Source organism: Danio rerio, chromosome 15 (assembly GCF_052040795.2).
Source record: "Danio rerio strain M-AB ecotype USA chromosome 15, GRCz13ab, whole genome shotgun sequence".
NCBI lineage: Eukaryota > Metazoa > Chordata > Actinopteri > Cypriniformes > Danionidae > Danio > Danio rerio.
The window spans coordinates 5927501-5940183 of NC_141035.1; the positions used below are offsets into that span (position 1 = coordinate 5927501).

The 12683-nt window shown below is 38.1% G+C and overlaps 2 protein-coding genes across 6 annotated transcripts in view; both read right to left on the minus strand.

Annotated features, from left to right (window-relative positions):
• phkg1a (phosphorylase kinase, gamma 1a (muscle)) overlaps positions 1–1699 on the minus strand; it is an 831529-nt gene extending 829830 nt beyond the window's left edge. For 4 of the 5 annotated variants that reach the window (XR_015508707.1, XR_015508709.1, XR_015508710.1 and 1 more), the window contains exon 1: positions 1545–1699. The gene's annotated coding sequence lies outside the window, so the exon portion shown is untranslated. 5 annotated transcript variants of the gene reach the window in all.
• The window catches only part of brwd1 (bromodomain and WD repeat domain containing 1), a 1114631-nt gene that overhangs the window by 962461 nt on the left and 139487 nt on the right, over positions 1–12683 (minus strand). The window lies entirely within an intron of this gene.

Here is a 12683-nt window from a genome sequence, read left to right on the forward strand (position 1 = left end):
AAACTATAGAAATTAACATTTATGTATCTTATTATTCAGGCATACACTAATCGTTCATTTGTATGTTAATAAATGTTTTATTAACTCAACTTCATGCAGTTTTGTGACCTAATCTAAAGTGAGGACCATTCATGCTTTATAAATCCCTTATAAATGACAATTAAAGGCTCAGTTATATTCTAAACAGGAAAAATGACATAAACAACATTATTTATTTCTATTCATCTGAAGATACACAGATGAAACTGTATCAAATAAAAATAAATCTTTGCAATCTAAAATAAAGTTACCGTACAGTTTAAACATTGCACCTTATTATTGTTAAATTATTATATTGTTGTTGTTTTATGCAATTGTATGTTGTATTTTGACACTCCTGTTGTTCAGTAATTTTACTTTTCAGATAACTATTATAGTTCATTTGATACTGAGCCTTTATTTGTCATTTATAAGGGATTTATTAAGCATAATTGGTCCTCACTTTAGATTAGGTCACAAAACTGAATGAAGTTAAGTTACTAAAGTATTAATTAACATAACCATTACAATATGCCTGAATAATAAGATATATAAAGTTAATTTCAATAGTTCATTAATCATTTACTAACTCATTCTGAAGGATCTTAAAAACCCCAATTACTTTTAAATACAAATGACTTGTAAATAATGCAACACTTAATTTAGTAATGAAAAATCAACCAGTCTCAAATGGTCAAAGTAATTATTAAGCACATTATAATGTTCTTATAAGTCAAAAATTTGCATTTGTATCTGCAGTTATAAACTGCTTACTAACATTTATTAATGTAAAATTAATGCATATAACAAATAATGAATTCACTATGCTAATGCTTAATAAATGATTCATAAGGTGTAGTTATTATAAAGTGTTACCAAATATTGACACTGCAAAAAAAAACTACAGCACTACAAAACAACTACAGCACAATAGGAATTGTTTATTTATTGCACTTGTCAATTTTACAGTAATAGGCTACTGGCAACCAAAATTGCCAGTAATAGGCTAATTACTGTACATTTGACAGCATTTCTTATGAAATATTTGATTGTTAGTAAACAAATACCAATGTAAAAAAGCCTATGTTAAGAGATTTAAATACCATGGTATTTTCATAGTGCCTATATCCTGGCACTCATCCAAAAACAAGGTACTTTCTGTTTTTTGTATACTTTCCTCAACATGATACACAAACAGGACACAGCGCAAGTACGGTACAAACTGTCCTACGCCGCCGGCTTACTTAGTACAGATCGGAAACATAATGTCCGCGGTTTTATTTGTGTTAATGCTATTGCTAGCAGCGTTCCGACATTGCAACTACACATTTATGAAAATCTATTTAATCGAAATGATGATGATTTTCTGTCAGCAATTTGCTGTGTTTATAAGCTATAAAGCACCGGTGTAACACCGGCAGTTCCCATCATTAGTCCAAGCTGCAGCTACATGGACGGCGGCGGCGTGACGGAAATCTGGTTAGCGGATTACAAGGACAAATTCACCACGTTTACGTTCAATATACCTGTTACAGTCCGCGTTTCCCCCTCGATTCAACAGCTGCGCTCTCCTTCGAGCTGTCAGTCCATGTCCCAGTCTTCCTGTATTAATAAACAGTCTCAGATATGACGGGTCTGCAGCCTTCGACAACACAGCGCCGAAAGGGCAACTGTGAATGTCAAGATCCAAAAATAAAAGCCGTATTAAAGACAGGGACAGTTCCATATCCTATTACCATTTACCGTTATACGCATAGTTTGAATACGGAAATACATTTCTTTTTAATTAAATGTCAGTTCCGTTTATACACGCAAATTCATCCTCCATAATATTTATAGTAGTAGACAAATCTTTTTATTGAACTTTTAACAGAGCAACTCAAACATATACAAGAACAAGGTACATAAAAAAGGAAACAAATACAAGGTGAAATAATATGAATTTAAAAAAAAAAAGGTAAAAGGTACAAAAAAATAATAATAAATAAATAAAATAAATAAATAAAATCAAATAAATAAATAAATAAAAATGGGTTTGGGGGGGGGGGGGGGGGGGGTGGGGGGGGGGAGCACATTTCAAGTATTTGGGATAAATCTGTTCTCAAAATATGACAGGAAGGGTCTCCAAACTTTGAAGAATCTATTATTTGAGCCCTGGGTGCTATATTTGAGTTTTTCGAGCTTTAGATACGCCATGACATTTTCTACCCATTTAGTATGTGTTGGTGGTTTAGTTGACTTCCACTGCAAAAGAATAAGTCTTCGGGCCAGCAAAGTAGAGAACGCTAGTGCATTTAATTGACCTGCTGGTAGTGTAAGATTTTCAGGTGTCGCACCAAATATTGCCATTACTGGATCTGGTTGTATCTCCTTTTCACATATATAAGAGAAAGTCTCAAACACCGCAGTCCAAAATGGTCTTAGGGATGGACATGTCCAGAACATATGACCTAAGGTGGCCTCGTCTCTGTGGCACCTAGAGCATGTTGGGTCAATTTCTGGAAATATTCTGGACAATTTGCTTTTAGAAAAGTGCAGCCTATGAATTATCTTAAATTGTAATAAACCGTGTTTGACACAAATAGATGTTGAGTGAATTTGCTTAATTGTTGATTGCCAGACTGACTCTGGAACTATATTTCCTAAGTCATCTTGCCACTGTTTCTTTAGAAAATCTAGAGATGGTGCAGCTGCTCTTTGAATCAGACTGTATATTTTTGATATCAGACCACCCTCAGATGCATTTAGATCAAAGATCTCCTCAATCCAGCTACTTATGGGAGGGGCTGAAAGTGTATTAAAATACCTTTTTACTAGACTTCTTACCTGAAGATATCTGAAGAAATGTGATTTAGGAATATCCAATTCTTTAGTCATATGTTCGAATGACATAAAATGACTTCCTTGAAAAAAGTCCCTTGCATATCTGAGTCCCTTTCTAAACCAGATCTGAAAAGCATGATCAATTAAGGATGGTGGAAATAATGCATTGGAAGTAATGGGTAATAAAGAAAGTGCTTGTTTCTGCTTAAAATGCATCCTAAACTGAGCCCATATCTTTATTAAACCACTGACTATAGGATTGTTTGGTAGATATTTTCTATTAAGTGGTAGTGGGGCACAAAGCATTGAAAACAGAGAAACTGTCCCACAGGATGCCTGCTCCATCTCTACCCACTCAGGTTCATTCTCCTGATTTTCATGATCTGTCAGATAAACAATTTTTTCAATGTTACATGACCAATAGTAATACATAAAGTTGGGCAACGCCAGTCCCCCAACTTCTTTCTGCCTTTCTAAAAATGCTTTCCTAATTCGTGGAATGCTTTTATTCCATATAAAAGAAGACACCTGTTTATCCAGCTCCTTAAAGAAGGATTTAGGAATGAATACTGGGACATTTTGAAACAAAAACAAGAACCTTGGCAAAATAGACATCTTAACCGCATTAATTCTGCCTGCAAGAGAGATAGGCAATAAAGACCATCGGTTTAAATCTTGTTTTGTTTTTTCCATCACTGCATCAAAATTACATCTAAATAGCTGTTTATATGTACTGGTCACAGAGATTCCCAGGTACTTAAAAGATATATTACTAATTTGAAATGGAAATTTACTGAGGTCTGACTGTTTTGCTATCTTATTAATTGGAAATAATATACTTTTACTGAAATTAATTTTATATCCTGAAACTGCCCCAAAGCTATTTATAAGCTCTATTGTTTTGGGTATGGAACTATCAGGATTGGATATGTATATAATGAGATCATCTGCGTACAGTGAAACCTTGTGAGTCTTCCCACTCCTGTTAATGCCCAGCAAGTCTGACTCTCTCCTTAAAGCTATAGCTAGTGGCTCTATTGCTATATTAAATAGGAGAGGAGACAGGGGACAGCCCTGTCTGGTGCCTCTATATAAAGGAAAAAAGTTTGATATTACCTTGTTAGTTCTTATACAAGCAGTTGGATGCGAATATAGTATACTAATCCAAGTGCAAAAACCAGGACCAAAGCCAAAATTTTTCAGAGCTGTGAATAGATATTCATACTCAATACGGTCAAAGGCTTTATGAGCATCTAATGACAATAGCACTTCTGGCAAATGTGAACTGCTTTGTGAGTAAAGTATATTAAATAGCCTCCGTAAGTTGCTTGAAAGCTGCCGTCCTGCTATGAATCCTGTTTGATCTTGATGAATAAGTGTTTGTATGACTGGATTAAGCCTTGCTGCCAAAATCTTTGCTAATATCTTGTAATCATTTGAAAGTAAACTTATAGGTCGATATGAGTCACACTTCAAGGGATCCTTACCTTTTTTGTGTATAACAGTGATAATAGCTTGCGACATAGTTGGTGGTAAAGATTTCTGCTCAGTTATTTCTATAAACACCTTTTTTAATATTGGGGATAATTTGTGTGAAAATTTTTTATAAAATTCAATTATAAATCCATCAGGGCCAGGTGCTTTTCCGCTTTTTATTTGTTTGATAGCTTGTTCAATTTCTTTTATAGATATGGGTTGTTCAAGATTATACTTGTCTTGATCACTGATATTGGGCATTTCTATTGTATCAAAAAAATGGGATATATTCGCTTTATTATTTGTCTCAGATGTATATAACTTTTCATAGAATTTTTTAAACTGCTTGTTAATGTCCATTTGATCTGTAGTTACTCCTTGACTCGTTTGAATTTCGGCTATATAGTTAGTTTCAGTTGCCTTCCTCAATTGATGTGAAAGCAACTTACTAGCTTTTTCCCCGTATTCAAATTCTCTCTGTCTTGATCTCAGATATAATGCTTCTTCTACTTCAGTGGTTAGAGTATCTAATTCAGACTGTAACATCCCTCTCTCTTTGTACAGCGTAGTTGTGGGGGATCTTGAATGTTCTTGATCTATCTCATTAATCCTTGCAATTATTTCATTGACCCGCTTCATTCTTTTTTTATTCACACCTACACTATATGAAATTATTTGTCCTCTTAAAAAAGCTTTCATTGTCTCCCAAAGGTTACAGTAGGTCATGCCAGGCGTGCAGTTAGTTTCAAAGAAATAATCTATCTGATTAGATATAAAATCAACAAATATCTCATCCGTAAGTAGTCTAGAGTTAAGCCTCCACATACCCCTTGATGGTATATTATCAGGGAAGGAAAGAATCATTCTTACTGGGCTATGGTCAGAAATGACAATGCCTGTGTATGTACATGATTTAAGTAGTGATAATAGTCTTTTGTCTATAAAAATAAAATCAATTCTTGAATAGGTCTGATGAGCTGCAGAGAAGAAAGAATACTGCCTTAATGTCGGATTATTATATTTCCATGCATCCACCATACCATAAGTTTTCAGAAACTCATTAATGCATCGAGCTGATTTACTAAGAGACCCAGACATCGCACTAGATCTGTCTAGCACCGGATGGAGTATACAATTAAAGTCACCTCCTAAGATAAGCTGATGACTGTCCAGATCTGGAAGGCGTGTGATGAGGTTTTTAAAAAAATCCACATTATCCCAATTGGGTGCATACAAGTTAACTAGTAGCACTTGCTGGTTAAAGAGTTTCCCTTGGACAACAATATAGCGTCCTTCTTTATCAGCTATAACTTTTGATTCCTCAAATGCAGCATCTCTATGTATTAATATAGCTGTACCTCGACTTTTTGCAGTAAACTTTGAATGAAAAATTTTTTGAAATCCCCCTCTTTTCAGCTTATTATGATCCTTAGGAATTAGATGTGTTTCTTGAAGATAAACAATCGTTGCTTTCTGTTTAGAGATATGGGAGAACACTTTGCTTCTCTTTATCGGATGGTTAAGGCCACGGCAGTTCCAGCTTAGAAGTACAGTATCACCGCGCTTTGTCATTTATCATTTCTTTTTTTTTTTTTTTTTTTGTACCATAGAACGTGCTCCCTGGGTGTGTGTGAATGGAATGAGGGGTATTGAAATGAAAAGTAAAACAATAATATAGTGTGTGTGTGTGTGTGTGTGTGGGGGGGGGGGGGGGGGGGGGGGGGGATAAAACGTTGAACAACTTAACTCCTATAAGCTGGCCTCTAGTGGAGGCTGCTATACTTCCAGGTAACATCCTCATAACTATCCATACTGACTTAAACTCCTACTGAACTATAATGGAATAACATTATCACAAACTGCATTTCTCTTACTGACAGAGAACAAACGTAAAGACCAGTAATAAAAAGCATGTATCTTTATATTATTACTGTCAATCAGTTTCATTTTCGTTTCTTTTTTCTTTTTAGATGTCGTTCGACATAGTCAAAGAAAGGAAATAAGATTAAGTCCAAAGACAAAATAGCCCCAAAAGTCGACGCTTAACTCACCAAGCACAAGTTAGGAATTTACTGAAGTTGCCGCGTTTGCAACACATTAGGGTTTCAGGGTGTCTCTCACAAAGTCCATAGCCTGCTTTGCGTCTTTGAAGCTCCGCCTCATTCCGTCTTTCGCGGTGATTCTCAACTCGGCAGGATAAAACAGACCATAACGTACACCTTCATAGCTTCTGAGTATGCCACGAACCTCATTGAAAGCTGACCGCTGTTTCATGACTTTTTGAGTATAGTCGGGCTGAAGATGTATCTTGTCCCCGTCGGACGTGACAATCTCCCTTCTCTGCGCGGCTTTCTTAAGCAGTAATTCTCTCTCCTGGAAATAGTGGCACTTCACTACAAATGCCCTTGCTGGATGTCCATCTTCTGGTCGCGCTCTCAGAGTTCTGTGTGCCCGATCTAGTACAGGGGCCTTATCTAGCTGCAGCGAGTCCTTAAGCAGTTCAGATATGAAATCAGGGATATGCTTCCCTTCTTCCCGTCTCTCTTTTATACCCGTGATGCGTAAATTACAGCGACGAGATCTAGCTTCCAAATCCTCGTTTTTTGCTTCAAGTGTAACAACGTCTTTTTTAAGTTTTGCAACTTCTCGTTGTAGTGTACTCACTGCATCTGACTGCCCGTTCGCAGCCTCTTCCAGTGAAAGCACCTGCGTCTCGAGAGTCGATATTCTCGCGGTAGCCTGCCCCATCACTGTAGCGAACTCGTCTCTCAGTTGCTGACACTGAGTTTTAATTTCAGTGGCCTGAGCTTCGGCTTTTTCGTCCATTTTCATGAGTAGCTCCGTTTTAAGTACTCTTATTTCCCGGAGGACGAGCTCTTGGTTAGTTTCCATTCTGCTTTCCACTGTTCCCCCTTTCACGTGTTCCGCCATCTTATCAGTTTTGTTGCGCTTGCCAGCCATAGCCAATTAGGCTCGAGAAAGTCCAGAAGCAGAAAAAAATATTAACTATAAATCGTCTTTAAATAGACTCTGGTATTTTAATTACTTGATTTCGGCATGATCTGGTCGAGAATGCGTTTGTGGTTAAAAATATGTCTAGTTCAGTATGGAGAACCGTCAAACACGTCTTCACATGTTGCCGACCAAACCGGAAGCCCTCCATAATATTTATAATAAGTTTATTCATTACATTGGAGGTGATGTGATATCTGTTATTATTGAAGCTAGGGGATGCCTGCATACATTTTGAGTCATTGCGTTTAAAGTACTTATCTAAATCTATTTTGATGTTAAATACAGATTTTTCTACCAATTAAAATAAAATAATGTAGGCTATGATTTACAGTCATGTTAAAAAATAAAAAACAACATAAGTAAATACAAAATATATCATGAATGGTTGCATGAATAGTGGCCAGCTGCCCCCGGAGTTGTGCCAGTGTGTTACCATTTGACAAAATGCAGCCTATAACGGAAATTTTGTTCATTGTTGAATCTCTTAAACAATAATAATAATAATAATAATAATAATAAATTTCTTAAAGCTTATGGTGATCTTTTTCTTACCGTTTGAGGCTTTGTAAAGATTTTTTTTCTTTCTTATTCCTAACTTTTGTTATTGTATTTTCTCTCCAATGCAATGATGTTACTTTTCTTGTATTCAATAAAATAATAATAATAATAGTAATCTTTATAATAATAAATTGACACAGGTTATAAAAAATTCAGCTTCAATCATGTTCATGTTGTGAAAAATCTAAATCAAAATGTCCACTATTGATTATATTAGACTTTTGTTTCAAATAGCAATTTTAAAACTTTTAATAAGAAGTCGGCTCGGCTATGCATTATCAATCAGAAATTGAGTGTACATAGTTTTACGTGAAATTGCAGTCTTCAATTTACAAACAGTTGGCAAGTAAATATTTCATTTAATTTTAATATATATATACATATTTATCTGCCCTTGTGTTGTGTGAGTGCTGCAAGGCTGTGACTTAGGGTGCTTTCACACCTGTGAATCGATTCAGTTGTTCCGAAACAGAGATTACAATTGTTACATTGTTGCTCTTTGCTCTTGGAGCGGTTCGCTTTCACACTGCAAAGTTTCTAAACGGACCAAAAGAGCTAAAACAAGTCACGTGCGAGTAAACTCTCCCTACATTGGTCAGAGTGTCAGGGTTTATTTTGCAGCGTCCCGCTAAGCTGTCAGGAGAGGTGGTGGTTTGGTGGTGATTCACAGGGTGCGCGCGCGACATGTCGAGGAGAGACGCGGTGGGGAAGGGTGAGAAGGGTGTGCAACGATGCCTATTTGAGGACCGGGAGGGAGACGCGAGATTACCGTGAGATACCGGGCATCCGGAGACTCGCAAAACTTCCCGCCCTACTCAAAATTCTCTCTTCATATAGCCGTAAGCCTATTAAATATCCATAAAACACTGTGATATAACCGCGCTCGGATCGGAAAGCTTTCTCACTGCAATCGAACCGCTCCAGGCTTCGTTTCAATCGAGCCGAGACCACCTCATTCAAGCGATCTCGGAGCGATTACTTTGGCGCGGAACAGAGCGCAATTACCCTGTTCACTGGGCAAACGAGACACGTTCCGAAACAAAAGTGTAGGTGTGAAAGCACCCTTAATATTGGAAGAGAAGCAACACAAAACAGCACTTGCATTGGCCAGGAATCGGACCCAGGTCTCCCGCGTGGGAAACGAGAATTTTACCACTGAACCACCAATGCTGACATACATATTTATCTGCCCTTGTGTTGTGTGAGTGCTGCAAGGCTGTTACTTAATGCTGAAAGAGGAGCAACACAAAACAGCAAATGCTTTGGCCGGGAATCGGACCCGGGTCTCCCACATGGCAGAAGTGAATTCTACCACTGAACCACCAATGCTGACTTGCACAATTTCCTGCTCTTGTGGTGTGTGAGTGCTGCAAGGCTGTTACCTAATGCTGGAAGAGAAACAACACAAAACATCAACTGCATTGGCCAGGAATCGGACCCTGGTCTCCTGCGTGGCAGGCGAGAATTCTACCACTGAACTTCCAATGCTGATACACACACATCTTCCTGCCCTAGTGTTGTGTGAGTGCTGCAAGGCTGTTACCTAATGCTGGAAGAGGAACAACACAAAACAGCACTTGCATTGGCCGGGAATCATACCCAGGTCTCCCGCGTGGCAGGTGAGAATTCTACCATTACACCACCAATGCTGCCACATATGTTTATCTGCCCTTGTGTTGTGTGAGTGCTGCAAGGCTTTTACTTAATGCTGGAAGAGAAGCAACACAGAACAGGAACTGCAATGGCCAGGAATCGGACACGGGTCTCCTGCATGGCAGGCGAGAATTCTACCACTGAACTTCCAATGCTGATACACACACATCTTCCTGCCCTTGTGGTGTGTGAATGCTGCAAGGCTGTTACTTAATGCTGGAAGAGGTACAACACAGGAACTGCATTGGCCGGGAACAAGACCCGGGTCTCCCACGTGGCAGGCGAGAATTCTACCACTGAACCACCGATACTGACACACGTTTTCACACACACACACACGCACGCACGCACGCACGCACGCACGCACGCACGTACGCACGCACGCACGCACGCACGCACGCACGCACGCACACACACACACACACACACACACATGTAGGGTCCAGCCAGTTGGTCCAATGACGGTATCCAATGGTGGATGAAGGTTCACTGCATGTTCGGTCTTTCCAGTGCACAATGTTGATTTATATTAAACTTAACTCATATCTGACTCCAATTTTAGTATGAGGTGGTTTAGAATATTAATATGTTTATCCTCGTTTTATCTGACTCCAATTATAAAACATTGAGAAGGTTATTTTGTTTCCGTTCACATTAATTTAGATTATGATTGAATATTCTCTTCGGTTCATCATTTTATGTTATTCTCGTTCATTGGGATCTCTATAACATCCTGAATCTTGTACCGGCCGAGTATACAATTTCTTAAGCACAAGCATGTCAGTCTTGGTCACTAAACAGTGGCGATTGACCGCTATCGTAAAAAGGCAGAACCCTACTTACTCAGATTAGGATATTTTTTATGCGGTCCCCATAGGTCTGCTACCTCCTAAATCAGACAGAGCTATTTAGTCATATAACGATCATTACTATAGAATTAAGCAGACCAGTCGTACTTAAACTAGTAGTAACTTTGAATAATCACTATACTATCTAAATAGTATTAAAAGTTTATCGGGTGAAGGACTATCCCCTTAGATATCCTTTTACAGCCTAAGTATACATGAATAAATGCCAATTTGTTAGTCGGAGCTCTAGAGACATCGTGTAGCGTGCCGCAATGCTCCGTCTACCGTGTTCTAGTCCGCTACTAACCTGAACAGGGGCTTGTGGTGCTATGAAATTACCACAATCTACTAAAGATAATAACACGAACTCTGTTTGAATCATTCAAAACATAACAATTTATTAGTCAGGTAAATGTATTATGCCAATTCAATCAGTCAATTCATAAACGATCAATACAAAACATCAAATTATCAAAGATAAATCCAAGATGAAAAAGATGCATTCCTGACTTTGAAATATACATAACATGGAACGAGCCATGTTATGGGCTGATCTGGTTAGGCAGAATCGCCCTGAGTTTTTCTCAAACCTTGCCTTAAATAATCCAAGAATTCCCTCAAGGAAGGAGTGTGTGTAAAAAGTCACACCCTTCACAGTGGTTCAAAAGATGCCTGAAGTTATATATTTATTGTTCTGATTATGTCTATTTCTGAGAGAATGAGACCATTGTACCAATCGCACTGAGACATTTCAAATGATATCAAACATGATAGTTAAAGTCAGTTTGGTTAATCTAAAACATTGAAATGACCATATGCGTGAGTTGGGGGGATGAAGCTGAGTTTCAACATAGTCAGATGCAAATGCAGCAGGAACTGGTTTTTCACGCATTCCCCCCTGGTGGGTTGTGGAGTCCATTGGCCCTGTCTTCAGCTCATGTTTTGAATTGTCAAAGATATCAGAATATTTGTAATATTTCAATTCTTTCTCACACACACACACACACACACACACAACTGGCGCAGTAGGTAGTGCTGTTGCTTCACAGCAAGAAGGTCGCTGGATTGCTGGTTCGATCCTAGGCTCGGTTGGTGTTTTTGTGTGGAGTTTGCATGTTCTCCCTGCGTTCATGTGGGTTTTCTCCGGGTGCTCCGGTTTCCCCCACTTTCCAAAGACATGCGGTACAGGTGAATTGGGTAAGCTAAATTCTATGAGTGTGTGTGAATGTTTCCCAGAGATGGGTTGCAACTGGAAGGGCATCCGCTGCGTAAAAACGTGCTGGATAAGTTGGCGGTTCATTCTGCTGTGGCGACCCCGGATTAATAAAGGGACTAAGCAGACAAGAAAATGAATGAATGAACAACTGGTCAGTTTGGGGTCAGTATAATTGTTAAATGTTTTAAAATAAGCTTCTTATGCTCACCAATGCTGCATTTATTTCATCATAAATACAGTACATCTTGTAAAATTTGGATTAAATCAGGGATTTTAAATAATCCCTCGAGTAATGAATTTTCAGCTTCATTACTCGAGTCTTCAGAGTCACATGATCCTTCAGAAATCACTCTAATATTAGGTGCGTTCGACTTCATGCAGCGCTGCGCAGATCGATCGAAATCTGTCTTAAAGCGGTGCATTCTGGTTAGAAATCTTGTCCGGATTGATGCTGCGCCGACGCCACGTGACTGTCACATGTGGCATCAAAGTACCGCGACAGCGCTCCGATATCAGACGGCAGACTCAGACCGTGCAGCTTCTGAAGAGCGACTGCAGGAGCTTTAAAGACGACACCGATATTACACGATTGGCCGAGTTCACCACATGACAACAAACACGTGTATTTCGGGTTTATAATTGGACAAATTCCGATTCCAAAGTTTCAAAACAAACAATTCACTTTTCACACCCTCTCTATCCTGTACACATCTTGCTTATTAAAAGACTACAAATATTTTACTGCAGTAATCATCTTTAGTTAAATAATCTGGTTATAAAGGTTAGCTTGTTTGCGCAGGTTTATTTTTAACTTTTTTATACAGACTATTTACTGCATTCATCTCCATGAACTATTTTATTAAATAATTATAAAATGGTTTTATTATTATAATATAAATATCTATTTTATTTCCTGTCTAGCAGTTTAAAGGCTACCTGCTCTTTCTGGGAAACTTCTACATCGCTCACTTATTTTACCTTTTGTTCTTTTCAACACAATCTTTTTGGATTAAAACGCTTTTTTGAAAATTCATTCATTATCCAAAATAATGTCATTTATTAAGACCTAATCAAAA